The sequence below is a fragment of the Nilaparvata lugens genome, chromosome X, assembly GCF_014356525.2.
Source record: "Nilaparvata lugens isolate BPH chromosome X, ASM1435652v1, whole genome shotgun sequence".
Taxonomy (NCBI): Eukaryota; Metazoa; Arthropoda; class Insecta; order Hemiptera; family Delphacidae; genus Nilaparvata; species Nilaparvata lugens.
Genome location: NC_052518.1, coordinates 79,804,223 through 79,825,221, shown reverse-complemented (window position 1 = coordinate 79,825,221; position 20,999 = coordinate 79,804,223). Strand labels below are relative to the sequence as shown.

The following is a 20,999-nucleotide window of genomic DNA, read 5'->3' as shown; positions in this document are numbered from 1 at the left end:
AAAGCGGAAGCTCCTGAAACAGCAAGCAAATATAGGAAAGGAATTGAGGACAGAACAAACACAGGTTGATCGTCACACATGTAAAGACAATAGATTATAGGCTGATAGGCTTTACAACACTAAAATATTTGAAGTCAAAAGCGTATATCTATTACAGCATGAAAGGCAGATTTTCAAATGTAGCGCTACTCCGCGGCAACCAGTGACGCCTCAATGCTATGAACGGAAACAAGAATAAACTACTATACTCTCTTGTTATGGTGTATATCTATATATTTGTATGAGGGACTTTATCTAAGCTATAAACCGAGAGATTTCACCAACAATCAAACGTTCATACAGCTGAGCTGCTAGAGAATCAGTTAATAGCACGGATAAGAACCAACCATGCTGCACTCAATATATATATCTGTTATCATTCTTTAATGTATACAGCATCAATAAGCGTGATTTGACAAAACAACAGTTACAATCATTGAGAACAACAGGCCAAAAGTTAGGTTAAACACACAGCGAGAATCGAAAATTAGAGTTAACAGAGCCCACACACCATTTACGAAAGTTTCAATTGCCTACAACAATGAACCACCACTACAAGGTACGTAATATCACACACAAAACTGATTCAAGATTTACCAAAATTGAAAAAAAAAACTTCAAAAATGTAGAGCTGAATTTAGACTGACTTACACAAACTTGCGCATGCGCACTTCAGATTATTAATCAGGCTCAATAATTATGACTAATAAAAAAAAGATATTTGTCTTTTGAACGGTCATTTTTTGATTAGTGAGATGAGGTTGGTTGTTTTGCCAGGAGTGCTAGTTCAAGGTAAGTTTCGAGGCTATGCCCAAGAAAGAAACTGGAAATATTATTTTACCGGTATAATCATCTGGAAAGCATTCCATTGTGGTACTGAAATTGTGACGAATAAAACCATTATGTTTTATGGAAATCCAACTATTTAGAACTACTGTAAAAACAAAATGTTCTACTAAGAAAAATGATTACACTATTGTGACAAGGAAAGTTTATTTCACTCTATACATTAATTTGTAAAAGTTAATTTGTTAAAAGTTATCAAAAACCTTTTTGCACTTAAATGAAAATCAGTTTGGAGAAGTCCTACAACTAAAGAAACTTTCAACAGCTACCATCTTAACAAAGATCTAATATAATCCACATTATTAAAATTACAGTCTTAATCACAATCACAATCAAGAAAAATAAGAACTAATACAAGTTTGTACAAAAATTCCTTATTACATAACATACTCAATGGAAATAAAGTTTTCTATGACTTAGTTCACAAAATGACTTTAAAGAACACACTACAAAATTAACATGTACATAAATTGTTTATAATATTAATCAGATATTAAACAATACGTTGGTCAAGTGCTAAATTCCTAGTAGTGATGAGAGACCTTACTGCGGATATACTGTGGAAGTTGGAGAGGAGACTCCTGACTTGCAATCTTGTACTTATCTCAACATGATTTTCACTTTCCTAGGCTACACTCCTCTCATTCGGTTCTTTCTATCCTTGCACATACCTAAAATAAAATAATCAATTAATAGACAATGTACAAATAATTAATCCTGTCCTAACTTATAATAATATTATTTACAAATTAACTACTCAGATTATGTTACTGCTACAATTTATCAAAGTCGATTGTACAATAATAATTATTAGCTTTAGATTGAATGAGATGAGTAATATTGAGGACAATAGCGAACTGTTTGACCTATATCATTAAAATTATTCGAGAAAAACTGTGTTAGGTTGAGATTTTCTGTAATTTATGCTCGTATAAACAAGTAACAAACCCCATCCTGACCTAAACAATAAATTGGCTTAAAGAATCATTTTCTGATCAAATATCATTAGTTGATCGGGATATGGATATGGAGTAGCTCTCATACATGAACAAAGGAAATGACGAAGTTTAGATAAAATCATTATGAAGAGTACACAATATTTTTGGAACCTGACTTTTTAGTCTTTAAAAGGCTAAAAGCAAATAAAATTCTGTCAAAGCTAGTTAAAGCATTCTATCTTGAGATAATGGAAATAATTCATTTATTTCAATGATATAATGAAGTAAATAGAACATACAAGTACCCAAGTAAGCATGTGAACACACAATTATGTGTTAGTTCAGTACTGCCATTGGGTTCCCGACCACCAAAATCTATTTCCAGCTAAGAGGAACTACTTAAGAATATTATAGCATTATCTCTATGTAATAAGCATCAAACTTTTATGAATATATTCAATATTACTCAAAATCTCAAAGTGTTGCATGTAAAATAATTGTTTTCTTGTTGGAATAAATAAAGTTTTGCATGAATTTATTCCAATATAAATAAATAATCATTTTATTTGTTCACGGACTAGCCATACAAATACAGAAATACAGTTAAATAGAGATACATGCACAATTATTCTATAATTCCAACAATAACATCCAATAGAAATGAATTCTAAAGTAAAGTGTCAGTTCATGAGAGAGCACGATTTTACTCTCTATGTCTCTTATCAATGTCTCCACTACATGTGGATTATTAAACAATAAAGAATAATAGAATACTACTGCATAACTGAAAATTTATAACATGAAACATTGGATCAAGACATCAATGGAATAATAATAATTTAAATAAATACTCTAATAACACAGCAAAATAACAATATAATTATTATTATAGATCAAGCAATATTTCAAAGCATATTACCAAAATTTACAGGTACATTAACATTACATTATAATACTACTTTTACTAAATAGACTTTTTCAAACCTCATCCTATGATTCAGTTTGTCTAGTTTTTGACTACAATTACTTAGTCTAGTTTGTATCCTATAAAATAGTTTCATACAATCAAGTTAGTAGGCCAATAATAATTTGTTTGGTTTGAAGGGATGAACATTTCACTATCACTAACACCAGCTTCAAGCCATCAATTCACAACACAAATTTCACTTCACTAACTCATGCGGTTTTGTTCTTTTGAGCCTCCTGACCAGATTATCAACATCAAGCAGCTGGATTGCCTCTATATTGTCGTGCTGGTGGAGTCTCTCTTCATGCTTGGCCGCAAAGTGCTCAATAACTTTCGTGACTGTCTCCAATTGAAGGTCGCGATGAAGATCAGCATTTCTGATGTACCAAGGAGCGTCAACAATATTTCTTAGTACCTTATTTTGAAATCGTTGGATAATTTGTACATTGGATGGTTTAGTACAGCCCCAAAGTTGAATGCCATAAGTCCATACTGGTTTCAGTAGCTGTTTATATAGTAGAATTTTGTTGTATATGGACAGCCTGGATCCTCTTCCCAGCAACCAATACATCTTTTTGAATTTAATTCCTAGTTCTTCCCTTTTCTTCTTGACGTGTGCTTTCCATTTGAGCTTGACATCCAGCGTCATACCCAAATATTTGGCAGTATTAGCATGTGGAATGACTTTCTCATTTATATATACTGGAATATATTGAATTCTTTTATTAGTAAAATTCACATGTACAGACTTGGTATCATTTAGTTTAATTAGCCAATGATTTGTCCATGTGTTTACTTCATTAACTGCTCTTTGTAACTTTTCTGTAGATTCCTCAATATCTTCTGCGACTGAGAGAATAGCAGTATCATCTGCAAATGTAGCTATAGTGACTCCTGCTGGCTTTGGAATGTCACTAGTGTACAGTGTATACAAAACTGGCCCTAGCACACTTCCTTGGGGTACACCAGCTTTAATTTGCCTTAGTGTAGAATATTCATCATCCAGCTTCACTCTGAAATATCTCTCGTCCAGGTAGGACTTCAATAATTGGCTATATGCTGCGGGTAGGACTTGTTCTAATTTATGGCACAAGCCTTCATGCCAAACCTTGTCGAAAGCTTGGGCAATATCCAAGAAGACAGTAGAACATACCTTTTTCTCCTCAAGGCATCTTTCTATTACATCTGTTATTCTGTGTACTTGATCAATTGTTGAATGTTTACTACGGAATCCAAACTGGTGAGAAGGTATAAGTTGTTTATCCTGTAGAATTGGTTTTAATCTTGCCAACAGTAATCTTTCAAAAAGTTTTGATAGTACCGGTAAGAGTGATATTGGTCTATAAGAGGTTACTTCATTTAGTGACTTTCCGGGCTTAGGTAGCATTATTACTTCGGCTACTTTCCATAAACTTGGCACGTACTTTAAACGGAAAGCTGCATTGAAAATATGACTCAATTTCACAATTGCTTTTCTAGGAAGATGTTGAAGTATTTCTCCTGTTATGAGGTCATATCCGGGTGATTTCTTCTTTGCCATATTATTTATTTCTTTTTTAACTTCTCTTGGCGATGTTGGAGGGATATTATCCAAAAGTATTGGCTGTATGATTACATTTATTCCATCATTGAGCACTCTATCATCATGAGGAGTAAATGTTTTCTCAAGATGGTTTGCAAACAAAACCACTTTTTCCTTACTGCTGTGAGCCCATGTTCCATCTTCTTTTCTTATTGGTGCCACTTGTTCCACTGGTCTCTTTATTTTCTTTGTCGCTCTCCATAGTGAGTAGTTGGTACTGGCCTCATTACTTAGTTCCTCCAGGTAAGTGTTAATCTCTTGCTGTTTTATTTCATGTATTGCTCCTCTCAAGTTCTGTGTAATTCTATTCAGTTCTATTTTACTTCTTGGATCTCTTGTCGTTTGCCAGATTCTTCTAGTTCTTCTTCTTTCTGCTATCAGCTCTCTTACTACTTGGGGGTAGCAATTACCTTTAATTTTACTCTGAAGTGGGGGAGTGTTTTCCCATGCAGATTGTTGAATGCTCGTTACAAACTCTTGTACTTCATTTTCCAGCTCTTCAGTCGTTTGTAGAGATGTGTCTAAATCAATTTTATTTTCTATCATGTGCTTTAATGATTCTATGTCTGTATATTTATTTATTAGTTGTGGTGCTCCGGGTTTTTTCACAGCAGAGCTATGGATTGTAAGGACAATTGGTGAATGATCGGAGTTAAGATCAAATTCTTCCTCAACCTCTATAGTGTTGGGTGATATGTACTTTGTGATGAAGAAGTCTAACAGGTCTGGGATCTTAGCTCTATCTGTTGGCCAGTAAGTTGGCTTCCTTGTCGAATGTACTTCGCAGTTGTATTCATCAACGGCCAGTTGTAACTCCTTCCCTTTGGTTGTGGTTAGTCTCGAGCCCCATCTAGTATTCTTCGAGTTGAAGTCTCCACCGATGATGAATTTTCCTGTGAAATTTCTTAAAAAATCACAGTAATCTGGTTTCTTTAAGCTGAATCGAGGAGGGCAGTAGACAGCTGCGATCGTTATCATTCCACTCGAATGGCATGTAAGTTTCACTTTTACGGAAATCGACTGGAACTCTTGCAATTCTATTTTCTTATACTCATGATGAATTAATTCTTCTTTAACCATCACCGCACTTCCTCCACGAGCACTGTTCTGGGGATGTACTGCATGATATATTTTGTAACCTCTCATTTTCAGATATGATTGCTTTGTGAAATGTGTTTCTGAAATTAGGCAAACATCAATTTTTTGTTCAATTAGAATTGCCAATAGATCATCTTTATGCTGTAATAGACCGTTGGCGTTCCATGTCATTATTCTAAATCTACCTTCCATATTTCTTGTAAGTGCTTTCTTTCACTGTAGTATTTTCTAGTTTTTCTAGTCTAGAAAGAATTGTTTTATTGAATTGCTCCTGCCTAACTAGCTTTTCAAGAATTAATTGGAGTTGAGAGGCTATATTCAATCCTAAATCTTCACCTAAGCTCTGCGATATAAGTTGGGTTTTCTCATTCATTTTGTTAACTGGGACTTGTTTTACTCTATCCGAATAAGACTGATTCTCAATAACTCGAGCATCTCTTAATACCCTTTGAGGCACAGTAGTTTTATTTCCCTCATTGGTTTTTGGTTGTTTCTTCTTATTCCGAAGTGCTTGCAGTTCTTGTGCCACTAGACACCCTCTATAATTAGCTGGATGTTCCATTCCACAATTGTAGCACTTTGCTTTTTCTTCTTTTGGCTTTGTACAGCTGGTGGTAAGGTGGGGACCGGCACATTTCACACACCTGGGATCTTTCCTACAATATTTTTTAGTATGCCCCCAGGCTTGGCAATTTTTGCATTGGGGTAGGAATTTCGGCTTCTTAATTGGCACAACCTCAATTTTCATGCCCATGATTGCATGGATTTCATAAATTTTATTTATATTCTCTGAATTATCAAAAGTGAGCATGAAAATTGGAAGTGGTTCTTTAGTCTTCCACTGCAGTATGTTTACAACATCCAGAATTTTAAATCCTTTCTCTTGAAGTTCTTCCTTTATATCACCTGGATCGCAAGTGCTATGCAATTTCTTAACAATTACTCTAATAGGTCTAGTTTGTTTGTTTTCAAACGAAGACCAATTCATATTTTCTTCGTTCAGCACTGCCGTAGCTAATCTGTAATTCTCTTCTGTGTTAACATTGAGTTTTAGACTATCATTATTCAGTAAAGTCACCTTGTAAGAATTTTTCTCCATTTTTTTATTTAGAATCTTATAGATAACTTGATAATTTTGAATATTGTATAATATGATGGGTGGTGGTTTCAAAATTTTATTTGACTGTTGATTGTTGGTGGAAAACTGTTCATGTCCAGTGTCATCTTTCGATTTATTCTCTTTATTTGAAGAAGCATTTCGCTTATTTCTTGAATAGAGTGGAGGTGATTTTTCTTGTGATGGAGGCGAAAGTGAAGTATTCAGCTTCCTCTTCTTAGATCTCCCATTTTTCACTCTCACCCACTCCGTCTCCTTGGCAAGTTCCTCCTCATCTGTACAGTAACCAGTACTACGTGATGCATTTTTAACATTATCAGATTTTCCACCTTTTGGTTGATTTTTCTTAATTGTGTTGATCCGACTTACTACTCTCTACAACTTTCAAATTGTTGGAAGCTGCAGGGGCCGAGTTGAAATTAGCGCTCTCTAACTGACACAGCTTGATTTGAAGTTCTTCCAGTTTTTTTTCAAACATGTTGTTTTTACTTTCTGCTACTCGCATCCTATTGTCAGCTTCCTTCCATGCATTATATAGTATTTGCTCTGCCGGAGTTTTAAGCTGGTCTGGTTGAATGAATTTTTCTGGTGATGTATCTCCTTCATTCATGGTGTTTGATGGTGGTGGTGATGAATTGCAGCTATTATCTTCAACTTCTTCAAATTCTGGAATTAAGAAAGTCGAAGGTTTAACTAGTTTCCATTCCTTTCCATTCATTATTCTGATTAATATAACTATTACGACGGCTCAGCAGTTTTTTCTCGCCAGTTGGTTTTTCGCGAGGTGACCGACCGCGGCAGGCGACGCGAACGTACGGACGCGAGCGCGCACATGCGTACTACTTCCACTCACAGCCGGCTCTATTTTTCCAGCGTAAGCAAACCTATTGTTCTATTGAATATAGTAAACGACACTAAACTACACTAAACGACACTACTATAACTATGTATACTATTACTGAAATACTATTAAACACTCTCTACATGTTACCACTTCGGTGTCTAACCGCTGACTGAGAACATAAATAGGTACATGAAAAGTCGATACATTTTTTTCTATTCTCTCTAAACCCCATCTCGACGCTCGTAGTACTCTCTGAACTCTTCACTTGAGTACGCGCATATGGACAGCAGCTCCTTCTTTAAATGATCTCTGAATTTAGTACCAGTCATTTCTTTTATATGAGCTGGCAATAAATTATACAACCGAATACCAGAACTCCTAACACTTCGCTCATAATGGTTGTCTGGTGTGTGTCGTCTCTTAGGTTGTTCCTATATCTTGTTGGGTATTGATGGAATGTTCCGCCTGTATTAAATTCGTGTAGATTTTTCTTAATGAAGCAGATTGTTTCAAAAATATATAGGCTTGGGAATGGGAGAATTTGATGTTTTTTGAAAAGGGGACGACAACTTGTTCGAATTGATTCTCCCATCATCACTCTCAATGCCCACTTTTGCATTCTGAACACTTCAACTACGCAACTTGAATTTCCCCAAAAAATAATGCCGTAGGTCAGGTGTGAGTGAAACAGTGCGAAATAAACACTTCTAAGAGCCCTGGAGTCCAAAATAGCTTTCAAATTTTTCAGTACGAAAATTGCTGAGTTTAGTTTGTTTTTGAGGTATTCTTGGTGAGGTCTCCAAGAAAGGTCAGAGTCAATCACCACTCCAAGAACTTTTATATCATTCACGGATTCTATTTTATAGTCTCTGATACTTAAATTATTTTTTCTGGTAGTTCGGAATGGAATTTCTTTAGTTTTGTTGGTATTTAACAACAGCATGTTAGAAGATAGCCATTTTTCTAAATTAATAAGGGCAGTCTTACTCTACAATTCCACATTGGACTGACTGCTGCTTTTCAGTAGAATACTCACATCGTCAGCATATAATACACTTTTAGCTGGTTCAAGGTATGATGGCAAGTCATTAATATATATAATAAAAAGCAGGGGACCCAGTACTGACCCCTGGGGGACCCCGCTTCTCGTCTTCATCCATTCTGAATGGTACTCATGGGTATGAGAGTCAATGACTACCTGCTGATACCTTTCGTTGAGGTAGGAAAAAACCATCCGAACACGGCGCCATCGAATCCATACAATTGCAGCTTTTTTAACATGATCTCTACATTGATAAGGTCGAACGCCTTTGAGATATCGGCTATCAAACCATTCACTTTGAATTTTTTATCAACAAATGATAATGCTTCATCTACAAAAGAGAAGAGAGCATCATTTGTGGCCGGAATCCAAATTGGTTGGAAGACAGTAAGTCTATTTGTTTAAAGTATTTTCTTAATCGTCTTAGCACGGCATATTCAAAGATTTTTAGAAATATAGGAGTATTAGCAATAGGTATATGGTTTTCAGGAAGCTCTTGATTGCCTTTTTTGTAAACAGGAATTATTTTCGATAATTTCAGTTTAGATACCCGCTTTCATGGAGCTATTGAAGATAAATGTTAGTGGCTTGAGGATATGTTCTGCTGATTTTTTAACTAAGTAATTCGATAAGTTGTAACAGTCGTAGGATTTCTAGTTTTTTAGAGATTTGATTATTCCTCTAAGTTCTTCACAGCTCAATGTATCGAAATCTGTAAACTTCGTATGTCTTTGGTTACCGGCAATGTTAAATACTGATAGAAAATCATCCATGCCATTCTTTTCTAAATGTGAATTCTGGATTTCAAGTGGTGTGTTTATGAAATAATTGTTCAGTAAATTGGCAGCTTCTTTTCCGGTTTTGATATTTCCTGTTTCATCAGCAATACAAGTCTCTGAAGTTGAATAATTATTGTTCTTTGTCGACTCGAATTTAACTAATTTCCAGATGGCTCTAGCTTGATTTGAGGATTTATTTATGAAGGCAGTGGCGGCCATTTTCTTAGCTGCTTTCAAAACTTTTCTGTATGTGTTTCTGTAAATTTTGAAATGAGTTTCTAAGTTGAAATATCTAAGTTCTGTTGTTGAGGTGATATAGGTCGCTGAGTCACTAAAGGAGGGAGATTTTAAAAGTGTGCTCAGAGTTTTCATCCTCTCACTCGATATCCTTATGCCTGTTGTAATCCAAGAAAGCTGATCTTTATTTCTTGCACCGCTTGCTGACTTCTCCGGAACCGAACTATTACAATGGTTAACATAAATTGTCATAAAATTATTAAACTTATCTTCAACGTTATTACAATCATAAACACTATGCCAATTCTCTTTCGATAGCCCATAGTTTAAAGCATCAATATTTAATGGATCAATGACACGAAAAATCTTTCTTCTTCCACTTTTAGATGTAATATTTTTATTAGAATTGAACTTTGATCGCTCTAAACTAAACTTGACACTACTTCCATGATGATCGGAGAAGGAACAAGGTATTAACTCACTGGAACACAGAGCCGGCGGGTAGTTAGATATTATATAGTCAACTTCAGTAGCTGTTGTTCTTGTTATGCGAGTTGGGCCATCTGTCACTTTGTTCAATTTAAACGTTGATAATAAGATTTTTGAAAACTTTTTTGTTTCTGTCTTCTTTACAGAAATCTACATTAAAATCGCCGCAAAGACAAATTAATTTTCCTTTCTCTTTTAAGACTCTGGAAAGAACGGCCCTGAGTAGCTCAATAAATACATCGAAATCAGTATTTGGGGCTCTGTAGACGCTTAAGAATATTATTTTTTGATACATCGTTTTCAATTTCAATTGTACAGCGGAGATTTCAAAATTACTTTCGACAGCTTGAGCAATTAAATTTTTTCTAATCTTAAAATTTTTGATGGATTCATTGCTTACAAAAATACATGAACCTCCTCGAATTTTAATTTTTCTGCAGTTTATTTACTCTATTTATTTTCCTCTCACTCAAATTTGATAGAAGTACCATTACTTTGTCGGCATCTGACACAACATTTTGAATGAATTCGCCCAGAAAGTAGGAACGAATAGAGTTATACATTGGACAGCGTACTAAGAAATGTTCTATATCTTCTCTCTCACGAATATTACAAATAGCACAATTCGACATACAGTTCAATTTTGTGCCTCTATTATTAACATACAAGTTTATAGATACATTAGTGGCCATTCGCAATTGAGTGATACAAGGGACTTTGACAATGGGCATTTGGAATCCAAGCTGCTCACCCATCTTGAAATTGGCATTTAATTCTCTTTAGTGAGGGCAATTCATAGAGCTAAGTGCTGCTTCTACATCTTCCGCATACAAACTATCTGCGTAGTTTCTGAACAAGATTCCCTCTACAGCTTTCAACCTGTGAAAGAGGTCAGCCCTATCTCCCCATGCAATCACGATACCCTGATCACCGCACGTCTTCTGAAGAAGAGACAACCATCCCGAGGCTCCATGTATATTGTTCTGATCCAGTGCACAGTCCAACAACATCGAGAAACAGAGTTTAGGGTACCTACAATCAGACATCTGTAGGACCCTTAAAAGAAAACCAAAAGTTCTCTTCAATACTGCTATGTTGGCAGCCTGCTCAGTGTGTGACGTCATGTCTTGTCGTATGGTCGAATGGTGTGTCTGTGTCTTATAATTTGAGAAAGTTTGGAATAAATATTAATCTGTTCTTCCTAACTCAGCATTTTATTCATCTCCAAGTACAACATATATATATACGATATATATATATATATATATATATATATATATATATATATATATATATATATATAGCAATAATCTTGTATAGATATATATATCGTATTGCTTGAAGTTGAAGGTACATATATATTTTGTCGATCATGATCTAAATTTCTAATTACAAAGAAATGTCTAGGTTTTCTACCCACGCCTTAGCGTGGTCCGTCATATTGAAAATATCTTCAGATGTTCCATTGAAGGCTCTGGGGCATGCATTTATTATGTGGTCGATGTTCTGCACAGCAGCACCACAGTCACAAGCTGGAGAATCAACCCATCCCCATTTGTGTAGCAGGTCAGCGCATCTGCCATGCCCAGTAATTAGGCGATTTCGACGAAGACAGGTGCGGCGAGGTAGCTCAAAAACATTGAGTCTCAGTGTTGGATCCTCAGGCTTGAAAGATGCTCTCAAAACACATTCCTCCCACTCTCTTTTCCAGTTGCCTGATTGGCTGAATGAGCAGTCTGATAGCTCTTTAGCTAACTGCCAAGGGGGCTTTCTTGAAGGAAGTCTTCCTGTGTGTGCTTCTATTGATGAATGGGGAGATGTGGTTTTCCCTGCAGAGTTGACCATGTTCTCAGTAAAGCACTCATTCTTCTTATGTGTGAGGGGACAATGTTGCTTAGAACCGGCAGCCATTCCACTGGAGTAGACTTCAAGGTACCAGTTATTATACGCATTGCCCTGCGCAGCTGAGTGTCAACTTTGTTGGTATGGCTACTCCTGGCCCATACTGCACTGCAATATTCACCAGGTGCAAAGACAAGTGATAGGGCACTAGTGCGCAACACATTTGCAGAAGAACCCCAAGTAGTGCCAGCTAGCCTGCTAATCAGGTTGTTTCTTGTCTGGAGTTTTTGAGCAGTCTTTTCTATGTGTTTCTTGAAAGTGAGGGTCCGGTCTAGTGTCACACCAAGATATTTGGGTGATTCCTTGCACTTTAGCAACTGCCCCCTGAAATGGATCTTTGGCACATAACGGGCATGCTTGTTGCTCAGATGGAATGGTGTTATAACCGTTTTGTCAGGATTGGGTTTTAGCCTCCATTCCTCAAAAAACTTATCCAGCCTATCAAGGTCTCCAGTTAAATCCAGTTCAGCTTCACCAAATCTACTTCTCCCAGAAAGGAGTGCTATATCATCTGCATAAGTGAACACCTGGGACTTCAACTCAGGCAGATCAGCTATGTATAGGTTGAATAATATTGGTGCCAGTACAGAGCCTTGTGGTAATCCATCTGATAGCCTCCTCCAGCTACTTTCGCTTCCTGAAGAGAACACCTTGATGTACCGGTTGCTGAGGATTTCACCAATGATATTAATCATTTTGAGGCTTGGGACAATCCTTGAGATTTTGAGAAGGAGGCCCTTTCTCCATATGGTGTCATAGGCTGCAGATAAGTCCAGGAATGCAGCAATGCTTTTGTCACCCTTGTCAAAGCCAGTTTCAATTGCAGATGTCAGAGCCAGCACCTGGTCCTCACAACTTTGCCCTGGCTGGAAACCAGCCTGAGTCACTGGGACAACAGTATTGATAATCGGCTGTAATCTATTCAGCAAGAGGCGCTCAAAAAGCTTGAAGACAACACTAAGAAGTGCGATTGGCCTATAGCTTGCAGGGCTATTTGGGTCTTTCCCTGGTTTTAGGATGGCAATAATTTTTGTTCTTCTAAAAATAGCAGGGAGAGTGCCATTCCTGATCATTTCAGAGAACATTCCTCTTAGCCATCTGACTGCACCTTTCCCACAGTGTTTCTGGGAGTATCTCGTCAATGCCTGGTGCCTTTTGTGCCTTCATCTTTCTGACAGCAATCTCAATTTCATCCGTGGTGAATGGATCCTCCAAAGCACCAGCAGGCAGATCTCGGACTATACGCTTCCTTGTTTCAGAGACTTGCTCACTTTGCTTCTGTTTTCCTTGGTCAGTTTTCCTCTAGTCAATTGGACTAGGTGAGAGGCAATTTCATTGGGATCAGCTCCATTTCTTTTCCTAGAGTTGTTAGCTGCAGATCCAAGCTTACGCAATTAGTACCATGCCTTGATGCTTGATTTTGTAAAGTCCAGAGATTCTACTTTCTCAATCCATCTAGCTCGCCTTGCACTATCAAGAGCCCGAAGGAGCTCTTCGGCTGTTTCTTGGTCTCCATCCAATTTATACCTGTCATACAAGTCAGAGCAGTGATTATCCCATCCCGGAATATACTTTTTGCGGAATCCTCTGGGGATTGATTCCTTTGCAGCTGTCAAAACTGCACCTGTGAATCGGTTGTAATTTTCACACTTGGGAGGGATCCATCTCACAGTTGCGTCAAGTATAACAGAGAATTTTTCCAAGTCTGCCTTTTTCAAGTTCCATCTTGGCACTGGATGTGACTCTATAATGGGAATTTCCAGCCCATATGTGTAAATGATGGCTCTGTGTTGGCTTCTTGGGAAGTTCCTTATTTTAATAGGCTTTATATGATCAGATGTTAGGTCAGCACTCTGGGTGCTGAAACACAGGTCTGGATTGTAAAATTGGTTCCATCTAGCTGACAGAAACGATCCGCCCAGTTAAGGATCATGGATAAGTGACAAGTTGTTAGAGTCAGCCCAGTTCTTAAGCAAGAAGCCATTTGAATCACTATTATTGTACCCCCAGTCAGTATGGTGGCTATTGAAGTCTCCTAACGCCAACCAAGGATGCTGAAAAGTTTGAAGAGGGGGGCTTGGCCAGGCTATTGATGGTGGTTTGTAGACATTTGAGATGTTCAGGTTGTTTACTGTTATTGTTTAAGTACAACATAATATCTGGCGACGAGGATACGTGGATGATTAGTTGTGTGATTATGCGTTGTGAACTGGATATCGTGAAATATGGCTAGCCCTATAGTGAGGTCCACGTTATAATGGCAGTGGATAAAGATAGAAGAATAGCGATACCGATTCTCTGCATTAATTAATTATATTTCTACACTGTCAAAAACATAATTGGCATCGTTGTGGACCTAGAAAAGGATAGTACCACCGGCTTTGTCGAATGATAAACTAGGATAGCAAAACCAAAGTTGATCAAATACTGTCATTATAACGTGGACCGCACTATAGTTACAATAGCCTAGAACAATGGCGTCTAACGGTTTTTGTGTCCTTGCTGAACGATTCTGTTATTTTTTTCGTGTTCATAGTGTCCAGTTTCATGCTGAACTGTCTGTTTAATTATGTGGTCTGATCTATGTGTGAACCTATTGCATCTGACCAGTTCTTATCTAACGGATTTTTGTATTTTTGGACACTATTCTAACGTCTGTCAACGTGTCTAAACCACCAGTGTTTGATCGAGAGGTCGAAAACTTTGATTTGTATGTCGAACGTCTTGAATTGTTTTTCATATAAATGAAGTGAAGAACGATAAGTTGCAAAAAAGTCATTTCTTTGTTCATCTCCAGCCTTCTGTTTATGCAGAATTGAAAACTTTGCTTGCGCCCGTAGAGCTCGACAAAGCTACGTACGCACAATGTGTTACTGCTTTGCATAATAAGTACGTCGCTAAGTGCAAAATAATTCCAGAACGCTACACTTTCAACCTGCGAAAACAAAAGGTAGGGGAATCTTTACAAGACTATATTTCCGAAATAAAAACGTTGGCTCACAAATGTCGATACGAAACTTTTTTAAATCAGGCGCTTCGAGACCGTCTTGTCTCAGGACTACTAAATACCACTATGGTTAGTAGGCTTCTATCAGAAAAAGACTCGCTTACTTTTGAAGATGCTTGCAGTGTTGTGTATGAGATGGAGGCGGTGGAAAAGTCAACAATTTTTATCGCTGGTTCTAAGTCTGACTCTTATGCTGATTCGTCTACGCCCCCGTCAATCTGGCGAATTCTAACCTTCACCAGCAACCAGGCGAGTTGCCGTCATCACCCTATGATGTTAGGTCAGGTTATACTAGCCATGGAGCGCACATGCAGTCTTATCGCCCCTCATCACCGCATAGGGGCCGTTCTACATCTCCGCATGGGGGCCGTGCATCCGGCGAGCGTTCTTATCGCTCGAGCTCCATTCCTGGGGGTCGTTATCGCTCGCAGTCACCTAGGCCTATCCAAGGTCAAGGTCCAGATCAACGGAAAAGATGTCATTCCTGATTCGTCCGTCATTCACCACAGAATTGTCCAGCTAAGCAATGGTTATGTCACCGTTGCGGAAATCCCGGCCATGTCTCCAACTTCTGTCATCAGCAGCGTGTGAATTGCGTTGTTTCTCAGCCGACTTCGCGCACGTCAGTGTCAAGTGGAAATTGTGTCAGTGTTTTAGAAAAGTCAATGTCAAATTCTCGTTCATTATTATTTGAACACTTTGACTCCATTTTTCTTCAACACTGGCATACACGTGCTATTTCTTGTCGTCTCGATTTGACTGAGTGGTTCGTCTTCTCTACGATTCCATCGTAACTGCTATTGACATAGCTTAAGTTGTGATAGAAAGGGTGTTGGCTCTAATCTTATAGATAACGCGATAAACTGTTTTCAATAGTGTTATCTATACTGCTGACTGTAGTGAAGTAGATTCACCAGCTGTTTTTTGTTTACCTACTTATATATACTATATAACTACAGATCTTATTTATGTGTAACCATGACAACAAAGTGCGGCACTTTAAATTAATTTCATCTACTTGAAAGCTATATCTCGCTCTTGTGATTTTCGCAAACTGACGTGGCTACAAGGCCTTTAATATATTGTTTCCTTTCCCTTTACCCTATCAGGAGCTTCCTTTTACCGCCTTGATAGCTCTCTCGGCACTTGTCAATTTTCCTTCCAGTTTTCCTTTCTCTCTGATACTTCACTTGCACGAACTTTATAGATCGGGCATCAAATAAAGTTTTGAATCACAGAATAAGAACACCGCACAATTACTACTGTAATATATTTTAAGTATGTTCCCAACAATAAATAGATCTTCAACACAAAGGGGTAACGATGCTATAGAGGTCAACGGGTTCAAATTCAGAAAACAACGTACAATGCTAGACGGAAGAGTTTCGTGGAGATGTCTAAACAATGGCTGTCCATATACTTTGAAAACAAACGCCCAGGTTCATACAGTTTTAGAAACAAGCGGGAAGCATGATCATCCAGCTCCTGATCTGGCCTCCGCAAGCACCGTGATCAATGACTCTTCTGTCAGACAATCAACTCCTCTGTGCACGGATAAGTTGCCATCCACTCCTGTCAGTTGTAAGGGTATTTATTCACCTCAACGAGCAATGTGCGATATGGGTGTCAACACACCAACAGCAAGAACAGTCTCAAACAATGAATCGCCTAGTTTACGTGCAATAGAGCTTCTACAGCAGCGTGATGATATGATTGCGTATTCACAAGACTTAAAAATGCAAATTGAATCTCTTCAGAAACAAGTTGAAACACAGAAGGAACAGATCAAGTCAGTAACGCTGGAATTTGAAAGAGAGAATGGAGATGTTAAAAGTCAGCTAAGAGCAATGTCAGTGACAATTGAAACCTTGGAGGCTGACAACAATGCTCTGAGGAATGAGAACAGCTTGTTAAGAGATAGCTCTAATAAAAATAAGAGCTTGCGTTATAAATCCATGAATAATGGTAGCAAACAAACCAAGTCGAGTAATGGAATTAAACCAAGTCGAACAAGCATTTCAAATTCAAATGTCGATAGTGATGCTGTAGTTTCGAAAGAGTGTGAACCCAGTCCAGCCAATCCTAGTCTCACGGTTCACCACTACGCTGACAGCCAGGGTAGAGATGTCGGAAGACACTTCAAGAGGAAAAGCAACTTGAACTTCACTTCATTTGTGAAGCCTGGGGCCAGGTTTCTTGATGTCATGCCGGATGGATTGACGGATTTTGGCGGGAATGATGTGTTGGTGATTCAAGGGGGTACCAATGACGTCAGTAGAAATGAAGCCAAGGACGTTCTGATTGCTTTACGAAGGAGTCTGGTGGCTCTCTATGGAACCAGCGTCGTCGTGATCTCGATTCCACATCGCTTCGATTTGGCGGACTGGTCTTGCGTCAACAAACTGATTAAAGAGACTAATATTGCTATTAAGAAAATATGTAATCTGTTTCCTAATTGTAAGTTTATTGATATGAGTCATTTGGGGAGGAGATTTCATACAACTCATGGCTTGCATCTCAATAAGTTCGGTAAACAAATGATCAGTGATAGTATTATCGAGTGCGTGCAAAGTAATTTCATAAATACAAATCCATATTCTGCTATTCCACTACATAATTCTTTTTTAGTTTAAACTGCCTCACATCGGAGAGGGCCCCATCTAATTCAGATTTTAATCAATTAGTCTACTCCGATTGTAATTATCCGCATACCTCCCGTCTGACAGGGTCTGAAAATTTTGAGATGAATAATACTGAAGCTTCTAAAAAACACAATACTTCTATATTGAATTTAGCAATGGATATTAATGTTCCTCTTGACAATTTGACACCTCACTCGCACCCAGCTACTAATGTATCTCAAAAGGCGAATGATAGAATCTCGATTTTACACCAGAATGTGCCCTTTTGAAAGTGCCCAGACACTTGCCCTCACGCTTAGACTTGTTGAGAATTACCTTGGAGGAGCTAAAGCCTGAGATATTAGCTATCTCTGAGCATAAAATGACAGAGGCTGAAATAACTCGCTTGAATGTACCCCATTATCAGATAAGTTCTCAATTCTGTAGATCGAAAAATGTGGGGGGTGGAGTTATGATTCTGGTTCAAAATGAAATCTATTCAAATTGTAAGCCTGTGATCTTGCCGGCAATACAGTCGATCACTAGCGAGAAAGAGTTTGAGTGTTGCTTATCTCAATTTTCAATGAATAAGTTCTCGTTTGTGTTGGCATGCTTGTATCGAACGCCTCAACACTGTTTTTTAGAACCATTTTTTGAAAAACTTGAAATCTTGTTGGAAATTTTGTGCAATAAATACGAGAATGTTATATTGGCTGGTGATATTAATATTAATGTCTTAGAGAAAAATAATGTGTATAATAAATTCATCAATGTTCTTAAAATGTACAACATGACTTATAAAGTAGATTTTGCGACAAGAATCACAGCTACATCTGAAACAGCTATTGATAATTTTATAACAAATATTAATAACGACAATTTAAGAGTTTCTGGAATTATCACTCACATATCTGACCATGATGCTCAGCTGTTTGAGATCATTCATATTAAGAATGCTATTCACCAAAAACCAATTCGTAAATTGTGCAGGAAATTTGACAGTGGTAACTTAAATGTATTTTTTATGGATCTGCTAAGATTGGATTGGATGAAGGTTTACCAGTCTCCAGTGATGCTAAAATATGATGTTTTTATCACAACTTTTTTGTATCATTTCAATATAAATTTTCCAAAACTTTATATCACTGAGAAACAACCAAATAAAAGAAAATGGTCGAGCGTGGAGGTGGATAGGAAGAGGAATGAATTGCTAGAGATTGAAAAAATGTACAGACATACTAAAAGCGAAAACTTGAAAAATGAGATTAAATTTAGGAAGAGAGATCTTAATCATAGTATAGAGAGGTGTAGGCAGAGATCATTTGACAATAAAGTTTCTATTTCAAAAAATAAAAATAAATTAGCTTGGAACCTTATAAATTCAGAAGTTGGTAGAATCAAAGTAAATAACCATTCAAATATGTGTGTTGAAGACAATGGAAATCTTCTAAAAGATCCTACTAGCATTAGTAATTGTTTTAATGACTTTTTTGTGACAGCAGTAGATAAATTTGTAAGACCTATAAACACATCCAATCATCAAAACTGTGATTCCACTCTTAAATTCAAATTCGACTATATTTCTGAGTCAGACTTGATAAAGATAATAATGTCTTTCGAAAATAAACTTTCCTCAGGGCCGGACGACATCCCAATCACGGTTGTTAAAGCAGTCTTACCTGCAATTATCAAACCCCTGAGTCATTTGATAAACTCATCCTTAATATCTGGACACTTTCCAAATACTTTGAAGATAGCCCGGGTATTTCCTATATTCAAAAAGGGTAATGTCAAGGATCCAGCATGTTTTAGACCAATATCGATTTTATCTGTTTTCTCAAAGATATTTGAGCGGGTAGTGTATATTCAATTGATGGGATACCTGGAAAAAAATAATTTAATAGACAAGGAGCAGCATGGCTTCCGATCGGGGAAATCCACGGTAACAGCCGGAGTGGATTTCATCGATTCTATCATAAGTGCTATAGACAGGGGAGATAAAACTATAGGTACGTTCTTAGATATGAGCCGCGCTTTCGACAGTGTGAGGCATGATATGTTGATAGACTCATTAAACACCCTGGGAGTGGACGTAAAGGAGCGTGCTTGGTTCTCCTCCTATTTGAAAGATAGGCAGCAATTCGTAGAGATTGAACATATAGATGAAACTGAAACGCTGCGCTACAAAAACAAATATCGCTCCAACATTGGACATTTGAATTATGGTGTGCCTCAGGGGACAATATTGGGCCCGCTGTTATTTATCTGTTACATCAAGGGGTTGCCTAGAGTTTTCCAAGAGCAAGCTACTTTGTGTCTCTATGCAGATGACGCTAATGTCATCTTCTCAGGTAATACATTGCAAAGTGTAGAAGAGACATCCGCAACTGACCTTTCTCTTATGAATAAATTTCTCAATGACAGGAACCTTCTTCTAAATGGGGGGAAGTCAGTCGTAATTTCATTTTCGACGAATCAGAGAAAAAATGAAATTTGCCCAAATGTCCTTATTAATAATGAAATGTTGGAATTAGTAAACGGTACACGATTCCTGGGTTTAGAAATCGACAGTAATTTATCCTGGAATAGTCATGTTTGTCAGGTAGTCAAAAAAATCTCCCCTGGGCTGTATGCTTTAAGACAAATGTCAAATAAATGCAGTCTTCCAACCATGAAAACGCTTTATCATTCATTGGTACACTCCCATCTGGCCTATGGTTTATGCATCTACGGAGCCACGACCAAAAGCAATCTTGACAGAATTCTCATTCAACAGAAAAAAGCACTCAGAATAATGATGAATCTAAAAAGAATGGACTCTGTAAAACTGGTTTTTTCGCAGCTTGGCATTCTTACAGTTTACGGACAATATTTATTTGATGTAATCATGTATGTTAGGAATTACCCTGTAGAAGAGCTACGGAATGAGACTCATGGGTACAATACTAGATTTGGGAGGATAACGGAAAGACATAGGTTAGAATTTTTTAAGAAAAAGACGCACTACATGGGAAGGAAATACTTCACAATGCTGCCTTTAGAATTACAGGCAATAGAGAACATTAAAAAATTAAGTATAAAACTCAAGGAGTTTTTAATATCATTGTGTCTGTACTCCCTGCAGGAGTTTGCAGATAGCACTTTGCGTTTGTGATTGTTGAATATCGATTTTTGTTTATATAGGAGGTTTTAAGACTTACTCTTCTACTACATTTTATGTTCATGTTGTTTGTGTATTGACGCTGTTCCTAATGTACCTGTACATGTTTATGAATAAAGATTTTTTCAATTCAATTCAATTCAATTGGATTTAGTGATCAATGATCAGCCTGTAGAATTCCTGGTTGATACAGGTAGCTCTGTTTCGATTTCAAGTGCTAATGTCGCAAATAAGTTGCATATTAAGTCTAAATTGGTCCCATATATTGGGGTGATTAGAGGTGTGAATAACAATGCCCTCAATGTTCTCGGTAAGTGTGATGTCAAAGTTA

General features: G+C 37.4%; 1 protein-coding gene across 2 annotated transcripts in view; it reads right to left on the bottom strand.

Annotated features, from left to right (window-relative positions):
• Positions 1–20,999, bottom strand: part of LOC111049437 (heterogeneous nuclear ribonucleoprotein 87F) — a 56,483-nt gene that overhangs the window by 16,704 nt on the left and 18,780 nt on the right. The window contains exon 8 of one of the 2 annotated variants that reach the window (XM_022335510.2): positions 1,013–1,556. The exons of the other annotated variant lie outside the window; for it this stretch is intronic. The gene's annotated coding sequence lies outside the window, so the exon portion shown is untranslated. Of the gene's footprint in view, positions 1–1,012; positions 1,557–20,999 lie in introns of those variants that run through there. 2 annotated transcript variants of the gene reach the window in all.